The sequence below is a fragment of the Polypterus senegalus genome, chromosome 12 (genome assembly GCF_016835505.1).
Source record: "Polypterus senegalus isolate Bchr_013 chromosome 12, ASM1683550v1, whole genome shotgun sequence".
NCBI lineage: Eukaryota > Metazoa > Chordata > Cladistia > Polypteriformes > Polypteridae > Polypterus > Polypterus senegalus.
In genome coordinates, this window is record NC_053165.1 from 42,851,709 (window position 1) to 42,873,238 (window position 21,530).

Here is a 21,530-nt window from a genome sequence, read left to right on the forward strand (position 1 = left end):
TTTACTGTGAGCTCTGTAACAAAGTAGCAAGGACAATGGGGCAAACACAAAACAATACCAACTGTAACCTTAACATAGCAGGTAAGGTTATGCTAGGCACACATTACACCTCTCAATAAGAGACAGCAGTTTTGAGAACGCCTGAATATTTCAATATTTGCTCGCTAGCCGAGTAGGCAGTCGGCTGGAATCATGCTGGGATGCAGGCAGCTAGAAATGCAAAAGTGAAAAGACAGGCAGGTCACTCTTTTGACAAAAAGTTCATTGATTGCTCAACAGCCGCATTTCCATGACAATGGCATTCTTGGAAAATGTACTTCAGGGACACTAGAAATGCAGCTTGTTCTGTCGGAGATGAGTTCAAGGTCTTTCCTATATTACCACTAAGCCTGAGCCAGCTAGTATACAGTAGTATTTCTGAGTGTACAAATATGATGTGTGCTAAAACTATGGAGGCTGGACAAGAATCTAGGTCACACCTGCCACATGTCATCTGAAACAGTGGATGCTTCGTACTATGCTGGGCTCTTAGCTTTACCATGACTGATCTGAGATTAAGTGACCAGTCACAAGGGCTTTCAAGTGAAGTTATGTGGTATTGAGGTCATCATGCAGATACAGATATACTAATAGACAGAAAAGTGTAGAAAGAAAATGTGAAAGAAGAGAGCAGGATGGCCAAAAAACATACAGACAATTGCAGAAGATGGATTCAGGGCAAATGGAAGACAAACAGCAGAGCTGCCTTGCAGAGAGATACCAAGAGAAGAGTCAGAGTGAGCTACAACTGATTAGGAATGAGAAAAAATGAGAGAGGTGTATACATACAGCTTATGGAAAAATGTAAAGTGCGACCTACATGTGGACAATAGGAACGTCAGTTATAAATGCAAGATGGGAGACAATACCCTACAGGAAGCAGCCTCTGAATGGGATTTAACAGTTTACGTTGACACATTTTCATCATCTAAACAAAGTATACAAGCATTCAAAACGGCAAATAAAATGTTAAATTATATTGTAAAGACTGCGGTGGGCTGGCGCCCTGCCCGGGGTTTGTTTCCTGCCTTGTGCCCTGTGTTGGCTGGGAATGGCTCCAGCAGACCCCCGTGACCCTGTAGTTAGGATATAGTGGGTTGGATATAGGATGGATAGATGGACATTGTAAAGACTGTTGAATAAAAATCAAGGGATGTTACACTTAGACTATATGATAGATAGATAGATAGATAGATAGATAGATAGATAGATAGATAGATAGATAGATAGATAGATAGATAGATAGATAGATAGATAGATAGATAGATAGATAGATAGATAGATACTTTATTAATGCACTAGTTGAGACTGCATCTTGAGTATTGTGTTCAGTTCTGGTCACCATCCTACAAGACAGAAAAGAGCAGCACTTGAATCTGTGCAGAGGAGAGCAATCAAGTGTATCCCAAGACTTATGAACATGTTGTACTCACATTAAACCTGTGTAGTCTCGAGCAGAGCAGACTGTATGCGGACCTAGTCCAGGACTTCAGAATCCTCAAAGGCATTGATAAAGTAGATGCAGCAGAATTCTTTCAGCTTAAGGATGAATCAGGTACTGGAGAACACCAGTGGAAATTATGGGGAAGTGCATCTAAGACAGAAGCCAGGAAGCCCTTCTTTACACAAAGAGTTGTGAGAATCTGCAGCAAACTACCAAGACACGCAGTTAAAGCAGAAACCTTGATAATCTTTAAAAGGATAAGTTTGGTATTTTTAAAGTCAAAGTTATTTCTTCAAAAATTTGGAATATATGCATTTGCAACACTAAATTGTGTTCCAAAGTCCGGGGTTTTCTATAAATTAATAAAAAAAAAATATCTTGTCCACAGTGGCGCTTTACTTTGGAATTAATGGAGTATGAAGCACCACCTGAAAATAAAAGCCTCAAACTTACCGAACATGTTCTCTATGTTTCAATAAAAGAAAACATGGCTTCCGTGTTTCAGACACATGTTTGTGACACCAAAAGTGATTTGGAAATAATCAATATATCACATAATCCTGGTACTATTTTTCTTGAGGTAAGGATATGTTTTCTATTTGCTTCTGTGAGTTCTCACATAAATTTTACAATCGTAGAACACAGATCAATACTCAACAACTGTCTTGGCTTGAAAAATGAGCACAATAGGTATGTTTTAAAGCTTTTGTTTTCCAGTGGTGCTTTGTGCCCCATTAATTCCAATTCCAGTTCCAATGCAGATATGCCGTGTTTGTGAAGAAATAACTTTGACTTGAAAAAAACAGAACGTATGCTTTACAAAATATCTGGAGGAGATTTTAGGACTGCTTCGCTATTAGCTAAACAAATGAGCCTGGTGGACTGAATGGTGTCCTGTGTTGTTATAGAGAAAAGAAAGTACAGACAAGAACTCCAAGGCAGGTAAGGAGATGGTGACAAATGAAACAAGAGCAGCAAGTTTGGATATTACACTTGCTTTACAGGCCTAGAGCTAGACTACATTTTTATACTATTCTTTGTAATTTAATTGATTTTAGGCCTGTAAAGAGACTTGTACAGTGAATCTATATTTGGGACTGAAGCAACAGCTCTAGGGTTTAAAGTGCAAAATCTAAAATATTGGGTGAAGCAGTCTGTTTAGAAACAGAAAGATAGAAGCAGATGACTATGGAAATGACAGAAATGATGGCTGCAGATAGACAAAATAACATGGAGATGATATAAGAGAATTATTAAAGCGGAGACAGATGACATACTGGCTGACATGCATATGTATGTAGACAGGAGACTGAAGAGTCACAGTGGGAAGTCCACATAAAAAAGAGATATGGTGACAGGTTACACAAGGACAGACCCAGAGGTAAAATAACCAGGTCACTGAACAAGCATCGCAATGAGTGTTTCCTTTGCCACATTCTGAGGAATAGTAGTTATAATACACTCCAAAAAGCAAAATGCGTCGGGGTCAGCATTGCTGAAGAAAGGATCTAATTTTCCTTTTTTTTTCTTAATCAGTGCCGTAAAATTAATACATTTGATTTAAAACACTTTAACCCCAATACATCTGATCTGCATGCGTGACACACTTTCATTCTAAAGATTTGGGTGGTAAGGGTTCAAGAATGCACGGAGGAACGGAAGCTGTGAGGGAGGGAACCAGATACACAAATGGCGACAAATAAGCTTGTCCATAGTGAACGTGTGCTAGGCAGAAAGGCAGTCAGGTTCTTGGACACGCGGTTTAACCCAAGGCAGGCATCATATTCGTTGTTTTTTGGCTCAGAAGGAAAGGGACAGGGCAAAAAAGGAGAGGCGCGGAGGCGTTCGGGGATCCTGCGCCAGAACACAAAGACGGGCGGCCGGCTGGAAGACTTGGGCGGCCGCCTGGAAGACTTGAGCGTCGGGATAGCAGACGTGCAAACGGAACCATTCAAACGTCGAAGACGAATTGTGAAGGTGATGCTGAAAGCTTTGTCTCAGGAGCCGCTCCCATCCCCATCCCCATCCCTATCCCTATCCCCATCCCTTCGCCGCTGGCTTACCGGAAAGTGCCCACCTCAGCCATTCGCAGCCCGCCGCTGCGACCCGCGGTGGCTCTCAGCTGCCCTCGCCCAATGGTAGGAGAAGAAGCCGACCTTCTGCCACTGGCCCAGAAGGCTATCAGACGAGGCAGCATCCAGGACGGGAACAGAAGTCACAAGCGAGAATCCCGTTTGTGTTTGGGTTGCTGCAGGACCTCCGGTTCCTCCGCACCGCTGGCCAAGCAGAATGCGCGGCACCGCCGGCGCTCTGCGCTGATTTCACTTAACAATGCCGAGCTGCTACCGTGCGGCGCGGGGAGGAAAGTAGTTTTCAAGCTGCATAATGCCTTCGAATAGTTACCATAGAGACAAATGACGGAGGGGGAGGGAGGCTGCTGACCAGCGCTGCTGAATCAGGGCGAGCGGATCGTCTTCTCTCAGCACTGTATCAGAGCTGCCATCATTGGAGTCAGAGTCAAAGAAATGAACAGCCGACCGCGTGCCGAAGGGTCTCCGGGCTGCTTGTGCCCCGTACACGCCAACTGTGTGACTGGGTTACGGCGAATGCACTCTGGATATACTGTACGTTGACTGTTAGGCACAGTTCACAGGAATACGGGGTGGTGGCGGCAGTGCTTCCTATCCTCGCTCCCGTGTCTCCCGCTATGATTGCAGGTTTCAGTTGCCATCACTTCTTCAATCGCATGTTAAATCGTGCATTTCAGAGAACACATATTCTCATTTTGGAGTTCATTAAGAAATCACGCGATTATGTTGAATTAAAAAAAAACGAGTAACAGATTTTCTTTTATACCGTTGTCTGGAACTTTCAAATGATTTGAAAATCTTTTTTTTCTGTCGTAATATTTGTAAAACCTAAAGAGATGCTTGCATAGAAGCACACAAGTGGAAATCGCCTCTGGTTGCTGTGGCAATGCATGTGTTCATTATCATTTGCTCATTTGTCTTCTCTTTGTTAGATGTCGTTGTTCTATAGCAATTCAATGAAAGACCTTTGGGAAAAGCTAATTAAAAACAGAACACGACAATACAAATGACAAAAATCAAATCTTTCCAAACGTTTAATGCAAATCACAGCATGTAGCCCATGAAAGAAAAATTAGGCTATTTAATTATAAGGACAGGAAATGGTTTCTGATTTTGAAATGTCAGATTTGATGTTAAGAATTCATTCATTTTTTCCAAATCCACCCATTTATACATTTCCTGAAACCAATCTTGGGATAGTAAAAAGCCATCGCCAAGCCTGGGAGCTAAGCAGGAACTAGTTCAGTTGCCAGGCACATTCCCACACATTCCTCAGCACAGGCCTAACAGAGCTTTGGGATGTGGTAGTAAACCAGAATAACCAGAGGGAGGGACAACTATAGGCAGGCAGTGTGGTGTAGTGGTAAAGGCTTTGGGCTTCAGACCCTGCAGTGGTGGGTTCAAGTCCTGCTACTGACACAGTGTGACCATGAGCAAGCCACTTAACCTGCATCTGCTCTAATTCCATCCATCCATACTAACTACAGGGTCACAGGGTCTGCTGGAGCCAATCACAGCCAACACAGGGCGCAAGGCAGGAAGCAAACCCCAGGCAGGGTTCCAGCCCACTGCACGGCACGCACACACACACCAAGCACACACTAGGGACAATTTAGGATCACCAATGCACCTAGCCTGGAAAACCAAAAAAATAAAAATGTAACCAATTGTATCAGAATTCACATGCATGGGCAACGTTAACCTGGTCAGGGCATGCAGTATGCACCCAGTGCAATGTTGTGACCGGATGCATGCTCAGTAGGTACAGGCCTGTTAGGAGAAGCAGGGGCCAGGTCACCAACAGGGGCTGGAAAAGAGTCAAAAACCTGAGAGGACAGACGAGGGTTGCAGGGGAAAGGTAGCTCTGCAAAGCAGAACGCAGGCTGCCAGCCATCTTAGCTATAACAATGGACACATTGGCCAGGGCAGTCCACACATGTTCTGGCATCTGTTGCAGAAACAATTCTGTAACTTTAAAGCAGGGCTTATGGCTGCCTAGAAAGGCTAACATGTGGTCCGTCAACACGCCTATGAGGCCTGGCAATGATAGTAGTTGCTGCGCCCACTCTGACTCCATGAGGCCTTATGTCTCTAAAAGTTATGCCTTTAAGGTTACATACTTGTTTGTGTCTGTGGGATCTTCAAGCAGATTCACCTTCCTAGACGCTGTGGAGCCACTGAGAGCTTCAATGCCGTGGTAGTACCTCGTCATCTGCTGCAATGTCCTGCAACACGAACTGTGCCTCCGCTTGGGTGAACAACGCCGCGGCTTGCTGTTCCCAAAACTCTGGTAACTTTAATGTCACAGCATTAGCAGACATGTCTAACCTAATTCTGGAATCGTCCAAGAGCATCAGGGTTACCACTCTAGCGCCCTGCAAGGGAAGAAAACACGCCAGACAACTTTTCCCCGATCCAGGCAACATCTTTGTAAAACAACTAAATAAGCTTCCTTAAAGTGAAAGAATGTAAGGGATCATATGACCTTTTTTAGTTATTACTGTTTAGAGACAGCAGTTTGCATGTGGATATCAGCTAGGCTTGCACAATATACCGGTACTGAAAAACTGTGGTACCAGCAGGTTGGTACTTTCAATACCGGAAGTAAAGAATAGTTTTGAAAGACCTCACGCTCAGCTCTTCATTCTTCCACCCTCTGACAGCTGTACAGGTGCTGTACACTGGAGCTCTGCATCCCCGCCTGACCCAATTACCAGGATAAACCACAACATGTATGTGTCACACATCTGTGAATCAGTACAAATCTGGAGGTCTGCTGATTGCTCACACAGTCTAAGTAAAGCTGGTGGGAGTGAACAGAAATGGGATGGCGTTTTGTCATGACTGGTCGGGAGAAAGGCCGGGAGGGGTGTTTTAGACTCAGTAAGGAACAGTCCACCTAAAATATCCCTCCCCTGGTACGCTGGTATCAATACCGAATGCAAAATTATAGGACTGATCCAATATTAGTATCAACATTCAATGTCAATAACAGCGCTTGAGGATGACTGTCTGAGGTGAATCCACAGCCCTGGCTCTGAAGGGCGTCATGGAGGAAGACCAGCGGGAAAGTGAAGCACACTGCCAGTCTCCTTTAAAAATGGCAGGATCTCACAGCAATGCTTTTCTTTTTTCCTTCTTAAGACAACATGGACACACAACTTTGCAACAATACGGTATGAATGTAACCTTAAGACAGTAGCCTTTTAGATCTGAAAAACGTAGCTACCTGTGATTACTAAATTTTAAGTCTTTTTTTAAACATTGTTAACTATATACCCATTAGCTCCACTACCAAATGCAAGAACAGGCTAGTCATTTGTCGAAATATTTAAAACATGCTTCACTTTAGAACACAGTTTTATGAGGCAAATGAATACATCTCACGATTGTGAGGTAATAACTTTGACTTGAAAATACCAAACTCATCCTTTAGCCACCTCTTCGATTGTCATTGTATTTGGTATATAACACCATTCACAGCATGTGCCAAGATTCTTCAAGGAGAAAAGATAAGGGGTGTCCAGAATGTTTTGCAAAACACTTTTTCATTGTTAATAGTGAATTATAGAGTTGCTTGAGCATGTTCATAGGTTGATCAGATATTTTACTGCTCTTCCCATTTTTCTACATAATCTCTGTCAGCATCTCCAGCCACGTGCCACTTTCTTGTGCCACCTGAATCCCGTACTCCCACTGCTTCAGTAACCTTGTTATTACTCTTCAACCATTTCTTATTAATGGGATATTTAAGCGGGGGGAATATGAAAGAGCCAGAGGTGGGCTTTAGGGAGAATGTGGGAGAACAGTCCACCTCATTTTTGTCATTGTGTACTCTGCTTTCAAACTTGTTGTTGTGTTGAAAATGGATTTTTGCATCATGTCTGTGAGTCCAAACTCTCCATAATTATTTGTGATCCATTTTAAGAGTTTAAATTAACGGATTGACCATGTGACATCATCATAGGTTCTCCATTTCAAAAAAACAGTGGATATGCATTTCTTATTGAAGGTGTAACCTTAAACTTCTCCTTCCTGTATTTCACATAAGGAAGACAGAAGTTTCAAGGTGGGGGTTGAAAGCAGCCGGCACCTTATCTCATCACAACACTTAAACCTAATACATTGCAGTGTGCTGGCTAACCTTTTCATTGTTTTTGTATTTGTCAGCTACTTTAAATTACTACACTCTTCTCCAGAGCAACAGCCCACAATCGAAATATCAGCCCATTACAGCTGTGCAGTGGATAAAAAGACAGTTTTACATTCTGGCAAACATGAATTGTGAATGCTGGTCAGAAAAGGCGAGCTGATGCCTTCACTGTGTACACATAAACAGATGAAACAACAGTGGGATGTGTCCAGCATAAAGCAAATACAGCATTTCACACTAAGAGCATCACACCCACGATCAGTGCATATGTACTTTGCTGCCTCAGTATCTGAATCACTTGTCATAGCTGAAGGAACCACAAATTCTTCTCTGCATCAAAGAATCATTTAAGGGAATGTCTGGTCATCTGCATATGAGCTTAGGATGAAGTGTAATTGGTCATGAAGCAAGCTAGTGCTTCCAAACACAAAATCAAGTTCCTCGGTGTGCATATAACTGAGGAACTTACGTGGACACATAACACCTCATCACTAATCAAGAAAGCCCAGCAGAGACTACACTTCCTGAGGCAGCTGAAGCAAGCAAGTCTTCCCCCTTCCATCCTCACCATGTTCTACAGAGGCACCATTGACAGTGTTCTGACCAGCTGCATCACTGTCTGGTATGGCAACTGCAACATATCCGACCACAAGCGCCTGCAAAGGATAGCGAAGACAGCAGAGAACATTATTAGGGTGCCTCTCCCTTCACTACAGGACATATTTTACAAACACAGTTGTCCGCAAGGCGACCCCTTACACCCCTCACATGGACTTTTCACACTTCTGCCATCCAAGAGAAGATACTGCAGCATCAAAGCAAGTTCTGCCAGGCTGCAGGAGAGCTTTTACCCCCAAGCTGTCAAGCTCCTTAACACCATGCTGCCACCTAGGATCTTACACATGGCCTCAACCACCTCTAAAAACAGAACTTTTATACATGCAAGCCACTTTCGTGCAAAGACGAGTGGGCATGTAGAAAAGAACTGAAAATCTCATACTGACCTTTAAGTATTTTGACACTTGATATCCTTCTGCTGTGAAACATTCTGACCTGTTATTGTTTACACATGTCTTAAACAACTATTATCATACACTGATAATTTCTGTATTACCTACTGTATATCTATTAATTTATTATATTGCATATCTATTGACTATATTTATGTATCCAGACTGCAAATACCAAACATTACATCATTGTTTATATTGCTTACTACACGTCAATATTTCTGCTACTTCTTTGTCTTGTCTTTGCACAATGTCTTGTCTTGTTTGTGTTTTAATTTTAAATTTAAATTTTAATTCTATTTTTAATTTATCATTTGCACTTCATGTTGTTACACTGTGGACCCTGTGCTTCTCAATTTCGTCTATCTGTATACTTGTATATGGTTGAGATGACAATAAAGTTCACTTTGACTTTGATTTTGACATCAGAATGGCCAAATTAAGTTTTTGACTAACTTAGTAAGAGTCCAGAACTAACCCAACAGAGATACAGAGAGAGGACCTAATAAAACAAAGAAGAGGGGACTAAAATTCCTCCAGAGCTATGGAAAACACTAATGTTGAATTGCAGTCACTGCAGCTAAAGATGAAGCAACAATTTTTATCATGTGGAGAGGAACTGGCTTTTTCACACAGTGCCAGCCAGTATTGAATAGCTATACTCATTCAATAAATGACTTTGGCTAGAAATGTGTTATTAGTACACTTAAGTGCCTTTTTCTGAGTAATAATTTTCATCTGAAGACCTGAAAACATTTAACCCCAACATCTAACAATAAATAAGAAAATCAAGAAGAGGACAAATACTTTTTCATGCCACAGTACACAGGAGAACTCTAGGAGAACAAGAAGCCCAGTTTCAAAAATCCAAGTTATCTTATGGGTTTGTAAACTTTAAATAGACACTATATAGAGTGTTAGTGTCAACATCTAAAGGAGGATTTTGTATCTGAAAGGTAGGCTGTGGAGATGAGCCATGGGTTCAAGTCAGGATATTAACAACTGCATTTGGAACTTGCAGTGTGCTGATACCTTGTAAAGAAAGATCCTTAAAAAGAGACAGAGGTGCGACAAAAGAGAGGTAGATAGATAGATAGATAGATAGATAGATAGATAGATAGATAGATAGATAGATAGATAGATAGATAGATAGATAGATACTTTATTAATCCCAAGGGGAAATTCACATAATCCAGCAGCAGTATACTGATACAAAAAAAACATATTAAATTAAATAAAAATGCATGTAAAAACAGACAATAACTTTAAATAATGTTAGCATTTACTCCCCCAGGTGGAATTGAAGAGTCGCATAGTGTGGGGGTGGAACGATCTCCTCAGTCTGTCAGTGGATCAGACAACAACAACAACATTTATTTATATAGCACATTTTCATACAAACAGTAGCTCAAAGTGCTTTACATAATAAAGAATAGAAAAATAAGAGACACAATAAGAAAACAAAATAAGTCAACATTAATTAACATAGAATAAGAGTAAGGTCCAATGGCCAGGGTGGACAGAAAAAACAAAAAAAAACTCCAGACGGCTGGAGAAAAAAATAAAATCTGTAGGGATTCCAGATCATTAGACTGCCCAGTCCCTTCTGGGCATTCTACCTAACATAATTGAAACAGTCCTCTTTGGATTTAGGGTTCTCACAGAAGGACTTGATGGTGATGGTCACGTAGACTTCTGCCTTTTAATTCATCCATCATTGTTGGAGCATCATGATGCTTTGAGTAGGTGGAGGTGGCGCCTGGAGATGATACTGTTCAGTGGATGCAGTGGATTCTCCATGACTGACAGGAGTTTGCTTAGCGCCCGTCGCTCTGCCACAGATGTCAAACTGTCCAGCTTCATTCCTACAATAGAGCCTGCCTTCCTAACAAGTTTGTCCAGGCGTGAGATGTCCTTCTTCATTATGCTGCCTCCCCAGCACACCACCGCATAGAAGAGGGCACTCACCACAACCTTCTGGTAGAACATCTGCAGCATCTTATTGCAGATGTTGAAGGACACCAAACTTCTAAGGAAGTATATTCGGCTCTGACCTTTCTTACACAGAGCATCAGTATTGGCAGACCAATCCAATTTGTCATCCAGCTGCACTCCCAGGTATTTAAAGGTCTGTACCCTCTGCACACAGTCATCTCTGATGATCACGGGGTCCATGTAGTGCCTGGGCCTCCTAAAATCCCCCACCAGCTCCTTGGTTTTGCTGGTGTTCAGGTGTAAGTGGTTTGAGTCACACCATTTAACAAAGTCTTTGATTAGCTTCCTGTACTCCTCCTGCCCACTCCCAATGCAGCCCACGATAGCAGTGTCATCAGCAAACTTTTGCACGTGGCAGGACTCCGAGTCGTATTGGAAATCTGATGTATATAGGCTGAACAGGACCGGAGAAAGCACAGTCCCCTGTGTTGCTGACCACAATGTCAGACCTACAGTCCCCGAGACGCACATACTGAGGTCTGTTTTTAAGATAGTCCACGATCCATGCCACCAGGTATGAATCTACTCCCATCTCTGTCAGCTTGTCCCTAAGGAGCAGAGGTTGGATGGTGTTGAAGGTGCTAGAGAAGTCCAGAAATGTAATTCTTACAACACCACTGCCTCTGTCTTAGTGGGAGAGGGATTGGTGTAGCATATCGATGATGGCATCCTCCACTCCCACCTTCTCCTGGTATGTGAACTGCAGAGGATCGAGGGCGTGGCGGACCTGTGGCCTCAGGTGGTGAAGCAGCAGTTGCTCCATGGTCTTCATCACATGTGACGTCAGAGCAACAGGCCGGAAGTCATTCAGCTCACTAGGACGTGATACCTTTGGGACTGGGGTGATACAAGATGTTTTCCAAAGCCTTGGGACTCTCCCCTGTTCCATACGTCCAGATGATGTTCTGTCAGACTGGCATCCATCCATCTTTGAAACATCTGTTTAGGGTTGCAGAGGCCACTGGACATAAGGCCAAATAATTACTAAGGACAGCAAGGAGGTGCAGGTCAAAGTGCTGGTACGACACTTTTACGGATTGTTGTGAATTTCCAAAGCAGTACAATTTCTCTGTTATTGTGCAGGCTGTGAGAAGGAAGCAGACCTGATATAACAAGCAGTGGTCACTAAAATTAAAAAGCAAAAGAAAGATTTGTCACCAAAATTCACAACCTAGTTGGACAAATGGTTCTGGGCCATTCGAAAGTAAACACAAAACACACAGCAAAGCTAGGATAGGGAGCACAACACACCGGCATCTTCACTAAGGCAGCACAATGACGACACAGATAGCAACGCTGATGTTCCTGTCAACAACATATGAACAAAACACAAAAAAGTACCAACTCAAAATGGCACTGGAACATAATGATAAAAATAAACCAAAACTGAAAGGACTAAATCTAGGGAAAAAATAATGCTTAAAAATGAAAAGAGACAGATTATAGGTATGAAATTATGAATTATTATTTTTGAAATGATGGGTCCAATGCTAATATACTAATAGACAAAGTTGTAAGTTCAACAAGAAGACACTGAGATGGTGATGGCGTGCTTGACACTCCACAAGGAGCTCTGTCTTCACAGCAGTGTGCGCTCATCCAAGCTGTGATGTCGCTACAGCTGGCAGCAGGTTATCTCCATAAGGCCGGTCAGTGTATGTATGCCATCAGTATACAAGGAGGACATGACGCCATACTGGTGGAAAAGGCAACCCAGAGACCTGAGCCAAAAATTCAAAGCAAGTGGATACTCCAGTAAAGAAGAAAATGATGACGCTGAAGAAGACAGAATATAGCCAGATGATGCAATTCCCAGTTAGTCCAGCTAACCCATCAAGTGCTCCAGGAGGATTAAAGGGGATGCCAAAAACAGCAATGAGGTGAAGAAGCAGCAGCACAAAAGAACAGCCACCCTTCGTGTTTGTGAAGGAGTCAGTTACAATCCAATAAATGACAATCGGTATCTTTGGTAAGAATACTATATAGCCAGGGTCTAGAAAGAATCCCATACTATTAATTTACTAGATGTCCTCATAGACATCCCATACTATTAATTTACTAGATGTCCCCATCCTTTAGTTTTGAATCAGTTCTTTTGACATTAGCTGTCCATAGCCCAGGCCTTAACATTTTTTATAGATAGGGGCCTCAAGCCCAATTTCTGAAGACGACGTCTGCTTCTGGTTTGTGTTCCAAGTAATCCCTTCATTAGAGGGCAATCCCTGCTGCTAATTAACCTGCTCAATTAATGGGTTCCCTGTCTGTGATCCCATAAATTACAAATCAAGTGCATTTTACCTCTTTATAAAGTTCAGAAGAAAAGCCTATTAAATTTCTTTTTTAAATGGTTGGGGGTTGTTGCATGCACTTATAATGTTCTTCAAAGAAAATGAGCATAACTTTCTGTAATTTACACTCTGCTCCACAATGGGAGGCCCCCCTTGACCAATTTTTGGAAAAGAGTGTCTTTGATGTCAGATTAGATTGGGGAGTGGACAGTTCCAAGCTACGGCATATGGATTTCTTTAACAGCTCCTGATTATGAACATGGAGGAATTGAAACAAGCATGTCCTGTGGCCCTCAGGCACTGTGTGTGAGACCCTTGTTTTATAATATCGTTGTTTTTATAATTATGTCTTTAGACTGTCCTGATGTATCCCTGTGTTCTCATTTGTAAGTAACAGCCTGGATCCACTGTACTAAATCCCTTCATGATTTGTAGCACTTCAATCCTGTCACCTCTTAATTGCCACTGAAAAGGTTCAAGTCCTTCAGTCTTTCCTCACAGCTCATACCTTGCAGTTCTTAATCAGCCCAGCTGATCTTCTCTGGACTTTTCCTGGAGCTGTTCTGTCTTTTTGCAACATGGAGACCAAAACCATATATGTAACAAGGCCAAGGGGATCATGTAAGGAGCAAGGTGAGCAAAACACAGCGCGTGCTTTGTGTATACACGTGAATTGAAATATTGACATAATAAAATATTGTTAAGCCTGCCTAATCCAATTCAGGCTCACGAGGAACTGGAGCCTGTCCCAGCAGCACTCTGTGAAGAGTGCTATAAAACATTGAATTGAGGCATGAAACTCCCTGGATGGGGCACCAGCTCATCAGAGAGCCCACTTACATACAAAAGGACAATTTAAAAATGATCAGCCTAATCTTTGGAAATGTGAAATACCCAAAATAACTCCACACAGACAATAGCATGGCATGGCACTGGATCTGTGAGACAGCATCATAAACCACAGTGCCATCCAGATCAATACTGTCCCGAATACAGACTACAGTGAAATTCTTACTTGCATGTGCTAAGCAACATGCAACACATCACCGCCTTCTGGTGCCATGATTATTACCTCGACATTAGTTTGCAGTTATTTTTAACAATTCATATAACATTATTACAGACTGTAATGCTAATTAGTCAAAGTTAAAGGTCTATGGACTATTAAAATAGGTCATCTCTAAACACTTTCATTACTTACTCATATACAAAGTACAGTACAGTATAGGGAAAGTATTGGAATCGTCCAAAGATTCGATGTCAAGATTTTGATGTATCTCGACGTTTTAGATCTCCCTGACTTTCTTGTGTACAAAGTATAGGGAGAGGATTGGAATCGTCCAAAAATTCCATTTTGAGATTTTGATGAATCTCAACGTTTTAGATCTCCTTGAGTCCAAGGTATTTTTGGAATTATGTCTGTGTGTCTGTCTGAGTGTGTGTGTATGTAAACATGATAACTTGAGTACACTTTCGCTTAAGTCAACCAAATTTTGCATACAAGTATTAGGTACAAAATGTAGATTTCTATTAACTTTTGGGCTATTTCTGTTAACCAGAAGTGGTACTTTATCTTTTATTCATGCAGCTGCAGAGTCTAATTCATTCAACTTTATTTTTATACGAATTGTGCAATATATTATTCATTTGATTTGATTTGTTCTTTATGGTTCTTTAATGTACATGATATAAAAATATAATCATTGTCTTGCGGTTCACTCCTCAAATATTCATCCCCATATCTGAGTATATGAGAAAGTCTAGGGGAGACCACTCGTGATTTTTTAATAATGGCTCTGTGCACACGACTGTCTTCCCCACACATATTAGCCACATTCATACACAGAGGTTCATGCTCGTTTTCAGTTTTTAATAGAAATTTATGAAATAGGATGGAAATGCAAATTAAAAAACACATTATAATGTTTACTGCGGTGGGTTGGCACCCTGCCCAGGATTGGTTCCTGCCTTGTGCCCTGTGCTGGCTGGGATTGGCTCCGGCAGACCCCCGTGACCCTGTATTCGGATTCAGCGGGTTAGAAAATGGATGGATTATAATGTTTAGTGCTGCACATGTGGAGGTGCTGAAGCAGGATTCCTTTTGGCCATTCATTAGTGTTAAACCAGATTTCAACTGACGATCTTTAAATCTAGATTAGAGATTCCTGCTCAATGCCCCTTAAAGCAGACACTCAGGTACTCGTACTTGACAAATTCCTAATCAATCAGAGTCAAACACTTCTTTGTGATTCAAGTAATAATGTCTGTTTTTTGATATCTCAACATCCAGGCCAGGAACTTCAGTGTGAGGACCCTTGAATTCTGGCCAGAGGCTCAGTTCTAGACCATCCTGAAATATGATACTTTACAAAGAAATTCCAGGATGATTTTTAGCATGTCCAGTTCCTATTTTCTCACTTGAACCTTTACCCACACTAGCATCTGGTCACAGTAAAGAATCTGTGCTTCACAAATGAATCCAGTGTCAGTTACAGGCTGGGATTTTTAATGGTGCACTGGAGATGCTTACCTAATGCCTCTAGAATCCTCTTCAGGGTTTAGAACTTATTGTCCTTGACACCCTTGCCGTAAATGCTCAATTGCAGTGGAGGTCTTTAAACCTGAGTCAGAGGTTCTCAGTTTTAGACCTCTTTCAGACTTGGCACCCATTAAACCTACAATAGAGACTCCTAACTGTCTCTATGAATTCATAACAGATATCATTTCCCCATCATTCACACCACATTCACATGTCAAACAATTGTGCAGTACTGGCATGTGTTGTGACCTATTTAGGGATGGCCAGGATTCACCAGCCCTCAGCTCCATATGAAAATGGTAAAGGAACTACTGGGGGTTTGGGTGGGTGTATGGCGTGATAAAGGTCCCAAAGGTTCAACAACTAACAATTTAGTTGACAGCGTGGATGGAGGGGCTTGACATGATATTTGGGAGGGCTTAGCCCAGGTAAATGACCCCCATGAAGCCATGCCTGCCCTGTGGTGCACTGTCTAATGCCTCAGCAGCTACACCACATTGCCTGGGAACTTCACCAGATGTGCACTAAACTCGCGTCAGCAAAGGACATCTGACTTTTTAACTTTAGAGATTTCAACCCAGTTATTCATTCTCTTAACCCAGTTGCTCTTGGCGATTACAGCGCCTGTGGACTTGCAGATGAGATGCTAGCCACACATCCCTACAGTTTGAAATTGCCAGTTGTCACGCATGCGTGACTGTGGATCATCCGAGGTAAGTACTACCACTCTGGGTCGATTGGGGGCACTCGTGCTAACTTTCTCCTCTTTTGTCCCGTCCACAGTACAGAAAAGACAGCCAGTGAGGGCAACTGACTCCGCCCCTTCTGGTCCACAACCAATGAAGTCCGCAGCTGCTGGAAGGAGGTGTTCACTGTTGAACAGAACGAAACGCAGCACAGAGCTCCTTCCACCTGACCAGAGTTCTACAATTATCTACCCTAATGGCTTTCATATTTTGATTATTTAAGTTCTTGTATTGGCACACACAGCTGCCCTTTTTCGTTACTTTTGCTGACAGAATTAAACGGGGATGACTGGGTTGTTCTGGTGGCACAGTTGTAACGCTGCTGCCTCGCAGTTAGGAGACCCCGGGTCCTCCCTGTGTGGAGTTTGCATGTTCTCCCCGTGTCTGCGTGGGTTTCCTCCGGGCACTCTGGTTTCTTCCCACAGTCCAAAGACATGCAGGTTAGGTGCATTGGCGATTCTAAATTGGCCCGTTTGTGTGTGTCCTGCAGTGGGTTGGCACCCTGCCTGGGTTTGGTTCCTGCCTTGTGCCCTGGGATTGGCTCCAGCAGACCCCTGTGACAACTGTGTTCGGATTCAACGGGTTGGAAAATGGATGGGTTGTTCCCTCAACATTTCTGTGCGAAACTTGCAATGCTTTCCTCGACCATAAAGTCAACCTAAGAAGAAGTCAAAACATCCACAGAGTGCCAACAAAATCCAGGCAGACAGTAGGTTGAGAACCACGCCAACTGCTTTGCCACAGCCCTTTAAATCTTGTTCTTGACTAATTTTAAATCCTTTGCTGTTCCCATTTACTTTGACCGACCGACTGACTGGGCTGCAGCTGCTTTCTCGCATCTTGCCTGACTGTATACCAGACACATTTTGCCCCACATCAGCAGACGGCCTTCAGTGTTGCAGACATATTTTGTTTCATAACAGGGTCAGAGTGCATATCTGCACGTGGAAGTGGTGTAAAGCTATTGGCTCTTGTGTTTTACTTACTTGATAAAGGATCAGACTAGAAGTGTTAAGTGTTCAGCCACAAGCCTTGTTTTAATGATTCCAGGAAAGGTGCTTTTGAAGCCAACACATGCAGCATGACCAGGATAGAGATTCCTGGGCTTCCTATGGGCATGACGAGGAGGATGGCATGTGAAGGCGTATTCGTCATGCTGCCTTGAGAAGACAGCTGCATTACAGCCTGTCACCACAATTAAAAAGCAGCACATGAAGAGCTCTGACAAGCACAGAGAGGAGAACGTGCCTGCCAGGAGCCACACGTGCCGAGCTGGGCGCATCTGGAATGTAAGGCATAAGTCGCCATGTCCAGATGGCAGCACACACACCAAGGAAAGAAAGGTTTAGAATGACCTTGGAATTCCTGCAGCCCAGCAGAGAAAAAACAAGAAAGTAAAAATGTACTCAATGGCACACCAGCCCACTGCCAGTGCTCACTGGATGCAAGTAAGAAAGCAGCAAACGTGTCCTGTCAAAAAATGGCAACTCGACTATGATCTGAAGATAACTGGAGAAAATCAGTTGTGTCTGTATGAACTAAATGCATATCAATGTCTTTCATTTTCATAAGCTATTTTATTATTACTTAAGATTAGTGCGACTGAAAATGCAGATGTGTTCTGGAATTTCTGCGAAGTGTATTGAAGTCAGTGGGGATGGAGGGCAGGTGAAGCACCTGCCAATGCAGTTGGACCAATTATTGTGGCCAAAAAACGTGACCTGAGTTGAGCTAAAAACGGTGCCACCACACCTCCCTCAGGTACAATTACAGTTGTAGTTCTTTATCTGTCTCTGCATATGTATGCAGTAAAATTGTATTGCAATGTAGTGTGTCACTACGGTGAACCTTTTTTCTTCTATAAAGATTTTGCTCCTTGTTAACATTGTTTCTTTATGCCTTTCTTACTAATTAGGACACAAGTGAATAAAACACAGTGGTCTTGAACCGTTTGCCACTATTTGGTGATATCTGGATGCAGATAAAGGAGCAAACTGCAGAGACAGAGGCATTTAATAGAAAAGAAAATTACGCATTTAAAGCTATGTCAGTCTCATGTTCTGTATTTATTTTACACTGGGCTGACCCGACTTTTAAGTTGACCACTTCTTAAGGCAATTCAATATGTAGATCAATTTGATATTTTATACAAACTCATTCATTTGGTTATATTGCATTTGAGCCGTATTACTTTAATACTCGTAGTTTCTGTTATTTTTGTGATGAAATTTAAACTTTTTCTCTATATTGAGGTCGCCCTTTTGAACCCCCCTGATATTTACTACGCGGTGAGGCATTTGTACTCCATCAACATTAATTATTTCCAGAGACATCATTTTGTCTATTTTTCCAGCGCATCGCGCACAAAAGCAAGGGGACGATGGGAGCACCAGAACTCTGCTCACATCATGTCGCTTCGTACCGCAAGCTGCAAGTAGTAAGTCCGGAGGTGTGACCACGGAATGGGGGTGGAGGTGGGGGCTGGGGTGGGAACTGCCCCCCAAAGACAAGCTGTGCCCACCCTGCGAAATGCTCTGTCTGTCCAATGAAAACTCTGGACAAGAATAACATTTGATTTTCACAGTTCACTTCGCCGCACGTTTGGCAGCACGTTTTGAACCTGTTGACCGCATTCTTTAATTAAAACAGAATATACGTTCCATTCTTCTTTTATTTTCTGGTTGGTAACACCATAGGCTATCCATAGGTGGCTTATTAAAAAGCAGACATCTTCAACCTCTGTCCTTCCGCGAGCTGCTGGCTCCACGGTTGAGCCCAGCACCGCTGCTACCAACACGCAACACAGCGCACCCACGTCGGAAACTGAAACTCCAAAAGATGTAGATAAGCCTACACAATCCTCCAGCTCTGCGCCCATGTCGGGTACTCCAAAGTTCTGCCTTCAACAAAATATACAGTCCGGTCTGCCTGTCTTAAATATGCATAGCCCATCCCAGCCCATTTTAATTAATTATCCCAAGCACGCATTCGGAAAGACACTCAGATGTTTTAGTGCAAGCTGGTATCAGTCTCGACCATGGCTTGAATATTCTGTTGTCCGTGATGCCAGCTTTTACTTTGCCTTCCGCAAATCTAGTGTTTCCAATTCGGACCGCGAGGCCATATTCACCAAACACGGCTACACTAAATGGAAAAAAGCTCTAGAAAGAGACGGTGGCGGCTTCCACAAACACGCGTCTAGTATCCCACACGTCAGAGCCATGTCTGCATAGCAAGCGTATCGGCGCCGGACAGAGATGGGTGAAAGCATATTTCAACTACAGGGTCCAACCCAGATACAAAAGAATATTTATTATGTGAAAAGCATTGGGGAGGCCGTTCAGTTCCTTGCAGTCAATGAACTGGCTTTGCGTGGTCACAATCATGAAGGTGGGGAGGAAGGACTTTTCCTTAAGTTCTTTGATTACACAATCAAAAAAGATGCCAAACTTGCAGAAATTGTAAAATACATCCCAGACAACGCAAAATACACATCCAATGTAATTCAAAATTAAATAATTGAGACTCTTGCCAAAATGGTGGTAAAAAATATCAAGACCAAATATGAAAAAGCTGACTCTTCTGGATTTTGCATTAAAAGTGATGGCACCAGGGATCGCTGTAACACTGAGAATTTGTCTGTAGTGATTAGATTTGTCCAGAACTCCATCCCTGAAGAACACCTGATTGGCTAAATTCAACTGAATCAGCTTGATGCTGAATATTTTTGTAACCAAATTCTGTCACATCTCTCTGAGTTAGGTTACAGCCCAGACAATTTAGTGTGTCAGTGTTTTGATGGTGCTTCTGTCATGTCTGGGGCAAGGCGTGGTGTCCAGGCTTTGTTACAAAACAAAGTTGGTAAGTATATTCCATATGTACACTGCTACAACCACCACCTCCATTTACCAGTGATACATGCAATGGAATCAGAACCTCTGGCTAAGAAGTTCTTTGACTGGTCAAATTCATTGAACACATTTTGTCACAGACATTATGTTTCACACACATACAATACACCCACACTGAAAAGACTTCTAGAAATACAATGGACCAGTCATTATGATGTCACAAAGTCCATTGCCAACAATGAGGAACCTATAAGGGGGCTTCTCTTAGAGGTAGCAGAGGCTGACATTGCCCCTTTTGACATTTGCATAGAGGCATGTGGTCTTTTGAACCAATTAAAAAAGCAGAATTTCTTCAGTACAGGAAAATTCCTCCTTCATGTGCTTGGTGTGCTGAAACCAGCCAATGCAATTCTACAGGCACATGCAGTGGATTTGTGCACAGCTGGGGAGGTGGTGACAGCTTCACTGGCCACACTGAAGGAGATGAGATGCGTCTCATTCTGGGAGGAGCATTTCTCTCAGTGTGAAAGTAGGCCTACCAATTCGCTCAAAAGGAAACGGAAAGTTAATTCACAGCTTGATGATAGTATTGTCGTGTCTACGCTTGGGCATGGTGACTCTGATGAACAAATTGCTCCTAATCAGACTTTTAAAAGGGCTATGTTCAGCATTCTTGATAGAGCTATTGTGGAAATGGAGACAAGATTCTCTCAGAGAAATGTTGAATTATTGAGGGCCACATCGCTTCTCCTGCCAAAATCAGAATTATTTCTTGATCATTCTCTCTGAAACCTCTTCAGGCACTTGCAGGCACAGAGCAAAACAGCATGAGCTTGCAAAATGAAATTGCTGTGGCAAAAGCAAAGTTGTTTAATAAACTGCCAGCTGATGCTAATCTCTGTGAAGCGTGCAAACGCATTCAGCAGTACAAAGAGGCCTCCCCTATGTTGCATTCGCTATGTGTCACAGCACTCATCATTGGTGTGTCTTCAACTGCATGTGAAAGCTCTTTCTCTACTTTGAACCGCATTCTCACTCCACTCCGCCAAACAATGCTGCATTCAAGGAAGAGAAATTTAGTCATTCTGGCACATGAGAAAAACATCACAGAAAATCTAGACATGAATGAATTTATTTCAGAATTTGCCAAGAGTAACTGCAGACTGGTCCTGTAGATAATATCCACGTTAAACACTGGAAAACTGATATCCTATAGCCTCCCTAATGACTACAATGAGCCACGTTTCTGTTCTTGCTCTCATATGTTGTATACATTTGACTTTATTGATATTTACCTGGTAGATGTAGTTCTATATTTGTTCACAAAAAATAATACAAGTTCCATTGCCTCTGTTCATTTTATTGAACAATAGGT

General features: G+C 42.4%; 1 protein-coding gene across 4 annotated transcripts in view; it reads right to left on the reverse strand.

Moving 5' to 3' along the window:
• The window catches only part of fgd (faciogenital dysplasia), a 110,431-nt gene that overhangs the window by 76,769 nt on the left and 12,132 nt on the right, over positions 1-21,530 (reverse strand). Inside the window, exon 1 of one of the 4 annotated variants that reach the window (XM_039770977.1) lies at positions 3,547-4,110. The exons of 2 other annotated variants lie outside the window; for them this stretch is intronic. The gene's annotated coding sequence lies outside the window, so the exon portion shown is untranslated. Of the gene's footprint in view, positions 1-1,472; positions 1,573-3,546; positions 4,111-21,530 lie in introns of those variants that run through there. One more of the 4 variants, XM_039770979.1, reaches the window with a different exon arrangement.